This window comes from Papio anubis, chromosome X (assembly GCF_008728515.1).
Source record: "Papio anubis isolate 15944 chromosome X, Panubis1.0, whole genome shotgun sequence".
Taxonomy (NCBI): domain Eukaryota; kingdom Metazoa; phylum Chordata; class Mammalia; order Primates; family Cercopithecidae; genus Papio; species Papio anubis.
In genome coordinates this window covers 84,370,104-84,385,046 of record NC_044996.1, presented here as the reverse complement: position 1 = coordinate 84,385,046, position 14,943 = coordinate 84,370,104, and positions in this window count along the sequence as shown.

The following is a 14,943-nucleotide window of genomic DNA, read 5'->3' as shown; positions in this document are numbered from 1 at the left end:
CTAAGCAAAGAGAAGAAAGTGGAGGCATCACATTATCTTACTATTAAATTTATTACAATCCTATAGTAAACAAAACAGCTTGGTACTGCCATAAAAGTAGAAAGATAGATTAATGGACCAGAATAGAAAACTCAGAAATAGAGCCACAAATTTATGGACAACTGATGTTTGACGAAGTCTACAAGAACATACACTAGAGAAAAGACACTCTCTAACAAATGGTGCTGGGAAAATTGGGTTGCCATATGTGGAAGAATTAAACATTTTAACTCACAGTAATTGCTTTATTTTCTAGTAATTTGCCATTGTATTACTAACTAATGAACTCAACACTATTTCTGACATTTATCAGCATTTCACCATGACATATTACCCTAGTGGAGGAATGAAATTTGATATGTATTTCTCACCATATGGAAAAATCAACTTAAGATAAATTAAAGACTTAAACAACACAACCAAAGCTATAAAACTATTGGAAAACAACCTAGGGAAAAATCTTTTGAACACTGGTATAGACAAATAAAAATATGACTGAGACTCAACAGCATAGGCAATGAAATAAAAAATAGACAAATGGAGTTTAATTAAACCAAAAAGCTTCTGCACAGAATAAAAAAAAAAAAAAAAAATTCAACAGTGTAAACAAACAACCTGCACAATGGGAGAAAATATTTGAAAACTATTTATCCTACATGAAGCTAATATCTACAATATACAAGGGACACAAACATGTCAATAAAAAAAATTTTTGACTTAAAAGTGGGCAAAAAATGTAAATAGGCACTTCATTTCTTAGAAGAAAACATATAAATAGCCAACAAGTGTATAAAAAATGCTCAACATCACTAATCACCAGAGAAATGCAAATAAAAACCACCATGAGATATCGTCTTACCCCAGTCAGAATGACTATTATTAAAAATTCAAAAAACAACAGATGTTGGCGAGAAGGTGGAGAAAAGGGAACTCTTACATGTTGTTAGTAGAAATATAAATTAGGGCAACCTCCATGAAGTATAATATGTGTGTTTCTCAAATAACTAAAACTAGATCTAACATTCAATCCAGCAATTCCACTACTAGATATCTACCCAAATGAAATGAAATCAAGCCAGGCACAGTGGCTCAAACCTGTAATCCCAGCACTTTGGGAGGCCAAGCCGGGTGGATCACCTGAGGTCAGAAGTTCGAGACCAGCCTGGCTAATATGGTGACACCCTTTCTCCACTAAAAATACAAAAATTAGCCAGGTGAAGTGCCACACACCTATAATCCCAGCTACTTGGGAGACTGAGGCAGGAGAATCACTTGAAGCCAGGAGGCAGAGTTTGCAGTGAGCCCAGATTGCACCACAACACTCCAGCCTGGGAGATGGAGTGAGACTCTGTCAAAAAAAAAAAAAAAAAAGGAACAAGAAATCATTATGTCAAAAAGATGCTTATCACAGCACAATTCACAATAGCAAAGGTATGAAATCAACCTAAGCGTCCATCAGTGGATGATTGGATAAAGAGAATATTGTATGTCTACACAATGGAATACTATTCAGCCATAAAAAATAATGAAATCAGGTATCATTGCTCATGCAGCAACATGAATGGAATCAGAAGTGATTATCGTAAATTAAACAAGCCAGTCACAGAAAGTCAAATGTCACATGCTCTCACTTATAAGTGGGTTCTAAAAATTTTGTACACATGGATGTAGACTGTAGAGTGATAGGCAATGGAGATTTGTAAGACTGAGAGAATGAGAGGGAAGTGAATAATAAAAAAAGTGCTTACTGGGTACAATGTACATTATTCAGATGAGTGATACCTTAAAACCTTGACTTGACTTCTGTGCCATATATGCATGCTACAAAATTGCACTTGTACCCAATAAATTTATACAAATATAAAAACACATCTTTCCATTTAACTGTGTATTTTTTCTTTTTTCAGAATTGTTTTATAGTTTTCAGTGTATGAGTCTCTTGATTCCATGTTTAATTTTTTTAGGTGTTTTGTTCTTTTGGATACTATTGTAAATGAAACTGTTTTTATTAATTTCCCTTTTGAATGGTTTACTGATTTTAAACAAAAACACAACTGATTTTTTGTGCTGATTTTTTATCCTATAACCTCTAATAGTTTTTCTGTAGAATCTTTACGGTTTTCTCCTTATCTGGTCATATAATCTGGAAACAAAGGTAATTTTACTTCTTCCTTTCCAATTTAGGTGACTTTTATTTCTTTTTTTCCCCTACTTGCTCTGTCTGAATTTTCTAGTAATGTCTTGCATAGAAGTGGTCAAAGTGGACAATCTTTTTTTTTTTTTTTTTTTTTTTTGTATATTAAAGGGAAATCTTAGAGTCTTTCACAATTGAAGGTAATGGTAGCTGCGGAATTTTCGTACATGGCCTTTATAAGGTTGAAGGTGATATCTTGTATTCCTAATTTATTAAGAGTCTTTAACATAAAAGGTGTTTAATTTTGTCAAGTGTATTTTCTACATCAACAAGAAGATCATGTTATTTTTTTCCACTTCATTCTAAAAGTAATGTATTATGTTAATTAATTTCTGTATGTTGAAACATCCTTGTATTCTGGGAATAAATCCTAATTGGTAATGGTGTATAATCTATTTAATATGTTGATGAATTTGTTTTGCTAGTATTTTGTGGAGAATTTTTGCATCAATATTTATAATAAATATTAGTCTGTAATTTTGTTAATGTAGTGTCTTTGTTTCACTTTTCTTCAGGGTAATGCTGGTTCCAGTGAATGAATTCCAGGACTTTCATTTGTTGAAAAGTTTTTGTTAAGTTATTTAATTCTCTTACAGGTCAATACCAATTTTTTATTACTTCATACATTAATGTTGTTGATAGAGTGTGTGTTTTTAGAAATTTATCTATTTCATCCGTTATCAAACTTTTTGGTATACAAATGTCCATTCCATGCTCTTATAATCCTTTCTATGTCTGTAACACTGACTTTAATATGATCAGCTTATTTCTAATTGGCATAATTTGAGACATTTTAATTAGTTAATCTAGCTATAGGTTTGTCCTTTTTGTTATTATTTCAGACTCAACTTTTAGTTGATAGTCTCTTGTTTTTTTCTTTCTTTTTATTATTATTATTATTATTATTATTATTATTATATCCCCGTGCATAACGTGCAGGTTTGTTACATATGTATACTTGTGCCATGTTGCTGTGCTGCACCTATCAACTTGTCAGCACCCATCAACTCGTCATTTACATCAGGTATAACTCCCAATGCAATCCCTCCCCCCTCCCCCCTTCCCCCTCCCCATAATAGGCCCCAGTGTGTGATGTTCCCCTTCCCGAGTCCAAGTGATCTCATTGTTCAGTTCCCACCTATGAGTGAGAACATGTGCTGTTTGGTTTTCTGTTCTTGTGATAGTTTGCTAAGAATGATGGTTTCCAGCTACATCCACGTCCCTACGAAGGACACAAACTCATCCTTTTTTATGGCTGCATAGTATTCCATGGTGTATATGTGCCACATTTTCGTAATCCAGTCTGAAACTGATGGACATTTGGGTTGATTCCAAGTCTTTACATTGTGAATAATGCTCAATAAACATACGCGGTGCATGTGTCTTTATAGCAGCACACTTATAACTTCTTGGGTATATACCCAGTAATGGGATGGTTGGGTCATGTGGTACTTCTAGTTCTAGATCCTTTGAGGAATCGCCATACTGTTTCCTACACGTTTGAACTAGTTTACAATCCCACCAACAGTGTAAAGTGTTCCTATTTCTCAACATCCTCCAGCACTCCATGTTTCGACTTTTAATGATCACCATTCTAACTGGTGTGAGATGGTATCTCATTGAGGTTTGATTACATTCTCTGATGGCCAGTGATGATGAGCATTTTCATGTGTCTGTTGGCTGTATGAATGCCTCTTTTGAGAAATGTCTGTTCATATCCTTTGCCCACTTTTGATGGGGTTGTTTGTTTTTTCTTGTAAATTTGTTGGAGTTCTTGTAGGTTCTGGATATGTAGCCTTTGTCAGATGAGTAGATTGCAAAATGTTCTCCCATTCTGTAGGTTGCCTGTTCACTCTGATGGTAGTTTCTTTGCTGTGCAGTAGCTCTTTAGTTTAATTAGATCCCATTTGTCAATTTTTGGCTTTTGTTGCCATTGCTTTTGGTGTTTTTGACATGAAGTCTTTGCCCATGCTCTCTTTGTCTTAAATGGTACTACCTAGGTTTTCCCTTCTAGATTTTTATATGGTATTAGGTCTAACATTTAAGTCTCTAATCCATCTTGAATTCATTTTCATATATGAGGTAAGGGAAAGAACCAGTTTCAGCTTTCTACTTATGGCTAGCCAATTTTCTCCCAGCATCATTTATTAAATAGGGAATCCTTTCCCCATTTCTTGTTTCTCTCAGGTTTGTCAAAGATCAGATGGCTGTAGATGTGGTATTATTTCTTGGGGACCTCGGTTCTGTTCCATTGGTCTATATCTCGGTTTGCACCAGTACCATGCTGTTTTGGTTAATGTAGTCTTGTAGTATAGTTTTGAAGTCAGGTAGAGTGATGCCTCCAGCTTTACTCTTTTGACTTAGATTGTCTTGAGATGTGCGGGCTCTTTTTTTGTTCCATATGAACTTTAAAGCAGTTTTTCCAATTCTGTGAAGAACTCATTGGTAGTTTGATGGGATGGCATTGAATCTATAAATAACCTTGGGCAGTATGGCCATTTTCACGATATTGATTCTTCCTAATCCATGAGCATGGTATGTTCTTCCATTTGTTTGTGTCCTCTTTTTATTTCACTGGAGCAGTGGTTTGTAGTTCTCCTTGAAGAGGACCCCATCCCTTTGTAAGTTGATTCTAAGTATTTGATTCTCTTTGAAGCAATTGTGAATGCAGTTCATTCATGATTGGCTCTCTGTTTGTCTGCTGTTACTGGTGTATACGAATGCTTGATTTTTGCACATTAATTTTGTATCCTGAGACTTTGCTGAAGTTGCTTATCAGCTTAAGGAGATTTGGGCTGAGACAATGGGGTTTTCTAAATATACAATCATGTCCTCTGCAAACAGGGACACTTGACTTTTCCAACTGAATACTCCTTGATTTCTTTCTCTTGCCTGATTGCTCCTAGCTAGAACTTCCAACACTATGTTGAATAGGGGTGAGAGAGGGCATCCCTGTCTTGTGCCAGTTTTCAAAGGAATTTTTCCAGTTTTGCCCATTCAGTATGATATTGGCTGTGTGGGTTTGTCATAACAGCCCTTATTATTTTGAGGTACGTTCCATCAATACCGAATTTTATTGAGCATTTTAGCATGAAGGGCTGTTGAATTTTGTCCAAGGCCTTTTCTGCATCTGTTGAGATAATCATGTGAATTTTAGTTCGGTTCTTGTTTTATATGCTGGATTATGTTTATTGATTTGCTAATGTTGAACCAGCCTTGCATAACAGGGATGAAGCCCACGGATCGTGGTGATTGCTTTTGATGTGCTGTTGAATCTGCTTTGCCAGTATTTTATTGAGGATTTTGCACGATGTTCACTGTGATATTGGTCTAAAATTTCTTTTTTGTTGTCTCTGCCAGGCTTTGTCAGGATAATGCGTTAATACATAAAATGAGTGAGGGAGGATTCTCTTTTTCTATTATTGATTGGAATAGTTTCAGAAGGAATGGTACTAGCTCCTCCTGTACCCTCTGGTAGAATTCAGCTGTGAATCCCATCTGGTCCTGGATTGTTTTGGTTGGTAGGCTATTTCACTATTGCCTCCCAATTTCAGAGCCTGCTATTGATCTATTCAGGGATTCAACTTCATCCTGGTTTAGTCTTGAAGAGTGTAAGTGTCCAGAAAATTATCCATTTCTTCAGATTTTCCAGTTTATTTGCAAATAGGTGTTTATAGTATTCTTACGGTAGTTTGTATTTCTGTGGGGTCGGTGGTGATATCCCCTTTTATCATTTTTTTATTAAGGGCCAATTTGATTCTTTCTCTTTTCTTTATTAGTCTTGCTAGTGGTCTGTCAATTTTGTTGATCTTTTCAAAAACAACCCTGGATTCATTGATTTTAGAGGGTTTTTTATTTCTATCTCCTTTCAGTTCTGCTCTGATCTTGCTATTTCTTGCCTTCTGCTAGGTTTTGAATGTGTTTGCTCTTGTGTTTCTAGTTCTTTTAATTGGCATGTTAGAGTGTCAATTTTAGATCTTTCCTGCTTTCTCTTGTGGGCATTTAGTGCTATAAATTTCCTCTACACAATTCTTTTTAAATGTGTCCCAGAGATTCTGGTATGTTGTATCTTTGTTCTCATTGGTTTCAAAGAACTTTTATTTCTGCCTTCATTTTGTTACAGTGCACCAGTAGTCATTCAGGAGCAGGTTGTTCAGTTTCCATGTAGTTGGGCGGTTTTGATTGAGTTTTAGTCCTGAGTTCTAGTTTGATTGCACTGTGGTCTGAGAGACAGTTTGTTATAATTTTGCTCTTGTCCATTTGTTGAGGAGTGCTTTTACTTCAATTATGTGGTCAATTTTGGAGTAAGTGCGATGTGGTGCTGAGAAGAATGTATATTCTGTTGATTTGGGGTGGAGAGTTCTATGGATACCATTAGGTCTGCTTTGCTGCAGAGATGAGTTCAATTCCTGGATATCCTTTGTTAACTTTTCTGTCTCGTTGATCTGTCTAATGTTGACAGTGGTGTGTTGGAAGTCTCCCAATATTATTGTATGGGGAGTCTAAGTCTCTTTGTAAGTCTCAAGGACTTGCTTTTATGAACCTGGGTCCTCCTGTATTGGGTGCATATATATTTAACATAGTTAGCTCTTCCTGTTGAATTGATCCTTTACCATTATATAATGGCCTTCTTTTGTTCTTTTGATCTTTGATGGTTTAAAATTGTTTTGTATCAGACACTAGTATTAACCCCTGCTTTTTTTGTTCTCCATTTGCTTGTTAAATCTTCTCCATCCCTTTATTTTGAGCCTATGTATGTCTCTGCATGTGAGATGGGTTCTGAATACAGCAGACTGATGGTCTTGACTTTATCCAGTTTACTAGTTCCTTGTCTTTAATTGGAGCATTTAGTCCATTTCATACTTCATGCCACATGTGTGAACTTGATCCTGCCATTATGATACTAACTGGCTATTTTGCTCGTTAGTTGATGCAGTTTCTTCCAGTCTTGATGGTCTTTACATTTTGGCGTGTTTTTGCAATGGCTGGTACCGTTGTTCCTTTCCATGTTTAGTGCTTCCTTCAGGGTCTCTTTGTAAGGCAGGCCTAGTGGTGACAAAATCTCTAAGCATTTGCTTATCTGTAAAGGATTTTATTTCTCCTTTCCACTTATGAAACTTAGTTTGGTTGATATGAAATTTGCTGAAAATTCTTTTCATGAATGTTGAATACAAATTCCCCACTCTCTGTCTTGTAGAGTTTCTGCCGAGATCTGCTGTTAGTCTGATGGACTTCCCTTTTGTGGATAACCCGACCTTTTCTCTGGCTGCTCCTCTTAAGATTTTTCCTTCATTTCAACCTTTTGGTGAATCTGGCAATGATGTGTCTTGAGATGCCTTTCTCGAGGAGTATCTTTGCATGCCTCTCTGTATTTCCTGATTCAATGTTGGCCTGCCCTACCAGGGTTGTGAAGTTCTCCTGATGATATCCTGAAGAGTGTTTTCCAACTTGGTTCCATTTTCCCTTTCACTTTCAGGTGGCACCCCAATCAGACGTAGACGGTCTTTTACATAATCCCATAATTTGCAGGCTTTGTTCATTTCTTTTCTTCTTTATCTTTGTTTCTCTTTCTCGCCTATTTGATCCTCAATCGCTGATACTCTTTCTTCCAGTTGATCGAGTCAGTTACTGAAGCTTTGCATTTGTCACTGCATTTCGTGTCATGGTTTTCATCTCTTTCATTCTGTTTAGGACCTTCTCTGCATTAATTACTCTAGCCATCAATTCTTCCACTCTTTCAAGATTTTTAGTTTCTTTGCGCTAAGTACATAATTCCTCCTGCTTCCGGGAGAAGTTTGATGGACTGAAGCCTTCTCTCATCTCGTCAAAGTCATTCGCCTAGCTTTGATCCATTGCTGGCGATGAGCTACCCTTTGCTGGGGAGATGTTCTTATTTTGAATTTCCAGCTTTCTGCCCCTGCTTTTTCCCCATCTTGTGGTTTTATCTACCCCTGGTCTCTTTGATGATGGTGACGCAATTGATGGCGTTTTGGTGTAGGTGTCCTTCATGTTTGATGTTTTCCTTCTAACAGTCAGGACCTCAGGATTGTAGGTCTGTTGAGATTGCTTGCGTCCACTCCAGACCCTGTTTGCCTGGGTGTCAGGAGCAGAGGCTGCAGAAGATAGAATATTTCTGAACAGCGAGTGTACCTACTTGATTCTTGCTTTGAAGCTCCCTCTCAGGGGGTACTCACCCTGTGAGGTGTGGGATGTCAGACTGCCCCCTAGTGGGAGATGCCCCAGTTAGGGCTACTCAGGTTCAGGGACCCACTTTGGAGCAGGCAGTCTGTCCTCTCAGCTCTCAACCTCCGTGCTGGGAGATCCACTGCCTTCAAAGGTGTCAGGACAGAGTCGTTTGCGTCTGCAGAGGTTTCCCTGGCCGCTTTTGCTGTTGTTGTTGTTGTGTAGCTGTGCCCTGTCCTCAGAGGTGGGAGCTCCAGAGCAGTAGGTTTCCTTTGAGCTGCTGTGAGCTCCACCCAGTTCGAGCTTCCCAGTGGCTTTGTTTACTCACTTAAGCCTCCCAGCAATGGTGGGCTACCCCCAGCCTCGCTGCTGCCTTGCCCCTAGATCACAGACTGCTGTGTGCTGGGCAATGAGGAGGCCTGCATGGGACCCTCCCCGCCAGGTGGGGTATAATCTCCTTGTGTGCCCATTTCCTTAAAGCGCAGTATTGGGGTGTGAGTTACTTGGATTTTCCAGGTGTTGTGTGTCTCTAGCGTTCCCCTGGCTGGTGGGATTCCTCTCCAGGCTTCCCAGGTGAGGCGATGCCTCGCCCTGCTTCAGCTCTTGCTGGTCGGGCTGCAGCAGCTGACCAGCACTGATTGTCCGGCACTCCCTAGTGAGATGAACCCAGTACCTCAGTTGAAAATGCGGAAATCATGGGTCTTCTGTGTTGCTCGCGCTGGGAGTTGGAGACTGGAGCTGTTCCTATTTGGCCATCTTGCTCCACCCTCTTTTTTTTTTTTTTTCTAATCTATACTTTATCTCTATTCTTATCTTTACAATTTTCTTCTTCCTGCTATCTTAAAGTTCAATTTGCTTTTCTTTTTTTAAGTTTAGGCTATGGATTTGGAATATTTCTCTTGTTTTAATGTATCCTTTTACAGTTTTAAATTTTCCTCTTATCACTGTGTTAACTGTTTCAAATAAGTTTTGCTATATTATGGTTTCATTTATATTTTTCCCAAAATATTTTGTAATTTTGCTTATGAAGTCTTCTTTGTCCCATTGGTTGTTTAAAATGTGTTAATTTCTACATTTGTGAATTTTATAATTTTCCTTCTGTTTTTGATTTCTAGCTTAATTCCACTATGAGCAGAAAATATACTTTATATGATTTCAACCTTTTCAAATTTATTAAGATTTGTTTTGTGGCTTAACATGTTATTTATCTTGGGGAATAATACATATGCACTTCGTAAAAATGTGTGGTCTGCTATTGTGGGGTGGAGTGTTCTGTGTATGTCTGTTAGGTCTAACTTGTTTATGGTATAGTTAAAGTTTTCTGTTTTCTTTTCTTTCTTTCTTTTCTTCTTCATCTTTTTTGTTTTAAATTATACTTTAAGTTCTGGAATACCTGAGCAAAACGTGCAGGTTTGTTATCTAGGTATATACGTACCATGGTGGTTTGCTGCACCCATGAACCCGTAATCCTCATTAGGTATTTCTCCTAAGCTATCTCTCCTCTTTATCCCCCACCCTCCAACAGTCCATGATGTGTGATGTTCCCCTCCCTATGCCTATGTGTTTTCATTGTTCAACTCCCACTTATGAATGAAAACATTCAGTGTTTGGTTTTCTGTTCCTGTGTTAGTTTGCTGATACTGATGGTTCCCAGTTTCATCCATGTCCCTGCAGAGGACATAAACTCATTCTTTTTTTATGGCTGATTAGTATTTCATGGTGTATATGGGCCACATTTTCTTTACCCAGTCTAATATTGATGGGCATTTGGGTTGGTTCCAAGTTTTTGCTATTGTGAATAGTGCTGCAATAAACATGCATGTGCATATGTCTTTATAGAAAAATGATTTATAAACCTTTGGGTACATACCCAGTAATGGGATTGCTGGGTCAAATGGTATTTCTAGTTCTAAATCCTTGAGGAATTGCCACATTGTATTCCAAAATGGTTGAATTCATTGACAATTTTACCAACAGTGTAAAAGAGTTTCTGTATCTCCACATCTTCTCCAGTATCTGTTGTTTCCTGACTTTTAATGGTCACCATTCTAACTGGTGTGAAATGGTATCTCGTTGCAGTTTTGATTTGCATTTCTCTAATGACCAGTGATGATGAGCTTTTTTCATATGTTTGTTGATCTCACTTCTTTTGAGAAGTACCTGTTCATATCCTTCACCAACTTTTTGAAAGGGTGGTTTGTTTTTTCTTGTAGATTTGTTTAAGTTCCTTGTAGATTCTGGATATTAGCCCTTTGTTAGATGGATAGATTGCAAAAATTTTCTCTCATTCTGTTGGTGGCCTATTCTCTCTGATGATGGTTGTGTTGTTTTTTGATTTTGTTTTGTTTTGTTTTTCCTGTGCAGAAGCTCTTTAGTTTAATTAGATACCATTTGTCAATTTTGTCTTTTGTTACCATTGCTTTTGGTGATCCAGTCATGAAGTCTTTGCCCATGTCTATGTCCTGAATGGTATTGCCTAGGTTTTCTTCTTGCGTTTTTATGGGTTTAGGTCTTACATTTAGATCTTTAATCCATCTTGAGTTAATTTTTATATAAGGTGTAATGAACAGATCTAGTTTCAGTTTTCTGCATATGGCTAGCCAGTTTTCTCAACACCATTTATTACATAGAATATTCTTTCTCCATTGTTTGTTTTTGTCAGGTTTATCAAACATCTGATGGTTGTAGATGTGTGGCATTATTTCTGAGGCCTCTGTTCTGTTCCATTGGTCTATATATCTGTTTTGGTACCAGTACCATGCTGCTTTGGTTACTGTAGCCTTGTAGTATAGTTTGAAGTCAGGTAGAATGATGCCTCCAGCTTTGCTGTTTTTGCTTAGGATTGTATTGGCTATACAAGCTCTTTTTTTGGTTCCATATGAAATTTAAAGTAGTTTTTCTTTCCAATCCTGTGAAGAAAGTCAATGGTAGATTGATGGGAATAGAATCAAATCTGTAAGTTACTTTGGGCAGTGTGGCCATTTTCACAATATTGATTTTTCCCATCAATGAGCATGGAATGTTTTTACATTTGTTTGCGTCTTTTCTTATTTCCTTGAGCAGTGTATTGTAGCTCTCCTTGAAGAATTCCTTCACATTTCTCGTAAGTTGTGTTCCTAGGTATTTTATTCTCTTCGTAGCACTTGTGAATAAGTTTCCTCGTGATTTGGCTCTCTGTTTTTCTATTATTGGTGTATAGGGATGCTTGTGATTTTTGCACATTGATGTTGTATCTTGAGACTTTGCTGAATTTGCTTATCAACTTACGGAGTTTTGAGGCTGATACAATGGGGTTTTCTAAATATACAATCATGTCATCTGCAAAGAGAGATAATTTGACTTCCTCTCTTTCTATTTGAATATCCTTATTTCTTTCTCTTGCTTGAATATCCTGTCCAGAACTTCCAATACTATGTTAAATAGGAGTGATGAGAGAGGGCATTCTTGTGCCAGTTTTCAAAGGGAATGCTTCCAGCTTTTGCCCATTCAGTATGATATTGGCTGTGGGTTTTTCATAAATAGCTTTTATTATTTTGAGATATGTTCTATGAATACCTAGTTTACTGAATGTTTTGGGTATGAAGCAGTGTTGAATTTTATTGAAGGCCTTTTGTGCATCTATTAAGATAATCATGTGTTTTTTGTCATTGGTTCTGTATATGTGATTTATTACATATATTGATTTGCATATGTTGAACCACCTCTGCATCCCAGGGACAAAGCTGACTTGATTGTGGTGGATAAGCTTTTTAATGTGCTGCTGGATTCAATTTGCTGGTATTTTATAGAGAATTTTTCACATCAATGTTTATCAGGGATATTGACCTGAAATTTACTTTTGTTGTTGTGTCTCTGCCAGGTTTTCATATTAAAATGATGCTGGCCTCATAAAATGAGTCAGAAAGGAGTCTCTCTTTTTCTATTGTTTGGAATAGTTTTAAAAGGAATAATACCACCTCCTCTTTTTACCACTGGTAGAATTCGGCTGTGACTCATCTGGTCCCGGGCTTTTGTTGCTGTTTTTGTTGTTGTTGTTAGGCTATTAGTTACTGCCTCAATTTCAGAAGTTGTTATTGGTTTATTCAGAGATTCGATTTCTTCCTAGTTTACCTTGGGAGGGCGTATGTGTATGGGAATTTATCCATTTCTTCTAGATTTTCTAGTTTATTTGTGTAGAGTTGTTTATAGTATTCTCCAATGGTAGTTTTTATTTCTGTGGGATCAGTGGTGATAGCTCCTCTATCATCTTTTATTGTGTCTATTTGATTCTTCTCTATTTTCTTCTTTATTAATCTGGTTAGTGGTGAATCTATTTTGTTAATCTTTTCACAGAAACAGTTCCTGGATTCATTAATTTTTTGAAGGCTTTTTCTTGTCTCTATCTCCTTCAATTCTGTTCTGATCTTAATTATTTCTTGTCTTTGCTAGATTTGGAATTTGTTTGCTCTTACTTCTCTAGTTATTTTAATTGTGATGTTAGGGTGTCAATTTTAGATCTTTCCCACTTTCTCATGTTGGCATTTAGTGGTATAAATTTCCCTCTAAACACTGCTTTAGATGTGGTCCACAGATTCTGGTATGCTGTCTCTTTGTTATCATTCGTTTCAAAGAACTTATTTATTTCTGCCTTAATTTTGTTATTTACTTAGTACTCATTCAGGAGCAGGTTGTTCAGTTTCCATGTAGTTTTGCGGTTTTGAGTGAGTTTCTTAATCCTGAATTCTAATTTGATTGCACTGTGGTCTAAGAGACTGTTTGTTATGACTTTCATTCTTTTGCATTTGCAGAAGAGTGATTTACATCCAATTATGTGGTCGATTTTACAATAAGTGCTATGTGGTGCTGAGCAGAATGTGTATTTTGTTGATTTGAGGTGGAGAGTTCTGTAGATGTTTATTAGGTCTGCTTGGTCCAGAGCTGAATTCAAGTACTGAATATCCTTCTTAATTTTCTGTCTCATTGATGTTTCTAATATTGACAGTGGGATGTTAAAGTCTCCCACTATTATTGTGTCGGAGTCGAAGTTTATTTGTTGGTCTCTAAGAACTTGCTTTATAAATCTGGGTGCTCCTTTATTGGGTGTATATATGTTTACGATAGTTAGCTTTTCTTGTTGTATTGATTTCTTTAACATTATTTAATGCCCTTCTTTGTCTGATATTTATTGGTTTAAAGTCTGTTTTATCAGGGACTAGAATTGCAACCCTTGTTTTGTTTTGTTTTTGTTTTTCTTTCCATTTGCTTGGCAAATCTTCCTCCATCCCGTTATTTTGAGCTTATGCACGTCTTTGCACATAAGATAGGTATCCTGAATATAGCTCACCAACGGGTCTTGACCCTTTATCCAATTTGCCAGTCTGTGGCTTTTAATTGGGACATTTAGCACATTTACGTTTAAGGTTAATATTGTTATATGTGAATTTTATCCTGTCATTATGATGCTAACTGGTTACTTTGCCCATTAGTTAATGCAGTATCTTCATAGTGTTGATGGTCTTTACATTTAGTGCTTCCTTCAGGATATCTTGTAAGGCAGGCCTGGTGGTGACAAAACCTCTCAGCATTTGCTTGTCTATAAAATATTTTGTTTCTCCTTCACTTATGAAGCTTAATTTGGCTGGATATGAAATTCTGGGTTACAAAATTCTTTTCTTTAAGAATGTTGAAAGTTGCGCCCTACTGTCTTCTGGCTTGTAGGGTTTCTGCACAGAGATCCACTCTCAGTCTGCTGGGCTTCCATTTCTGGGTAACCCAACCTTCCTCTCTGGTTGCCCTTAACATTTTTTTTTTCATCATTTCAACCTTGGTAAATCTGATGATTATGTGTCTTGAGGTTGCTCTTCTCGAGGAGTATATTCATGGTGTTCTCTGTATTTCCTGAATTTGAATGTTTGTCTTTCTTTCTGGGTTGGGGAAATTCTTCTGGATAATATCCTGAAGTGTGCTTTCCAACTTGGTTCAATTCTCTCCATCACTTTCAGGTACACTAATCAAACTTAGGTTTGGTCTTTTCACATAGTCCCATATTTCTTTGAGACTTAGTTCATTCACTTTCATTCTTTTTTCTCTAATCTTGTCTTCACACTTTATTTCATTAAGTTGACCTTCAATTTCTAATATCCTTTCTTCCACTTGATCTATTCGGCTATTAATACTTCTGTATGCTTCATGAAGTTCTCATGCTGTGTTTTTTAGCTCCATCAGGTCATTTATGTTCTTCTCTAAACTGGTTGTTCTAGTTAGCAATGCCTCTTATTTTTTATCTAGGTTCTTAGCTTCCTTGCGTTGGGTTAGAACATGCTCCTTTAGCTCGGAGGAGTTTGTTATTACCCGTCTTCTGAAGCCTACTTCTGTCAATTGGTCAAACTCATTCTCTGTCTAATTTTGTTCTTTTGTTGTTAAGAAGTTGTGATCCTTTGGAGGAGAAAAGGCATTCTGATTTTTGGAATTTTCTGTCTTTTGGCTCTGGTTTTGTCTTTTCTTCATGGATTTATCTACCTTTGGTCTTTGATGTTCATGACCTTAGG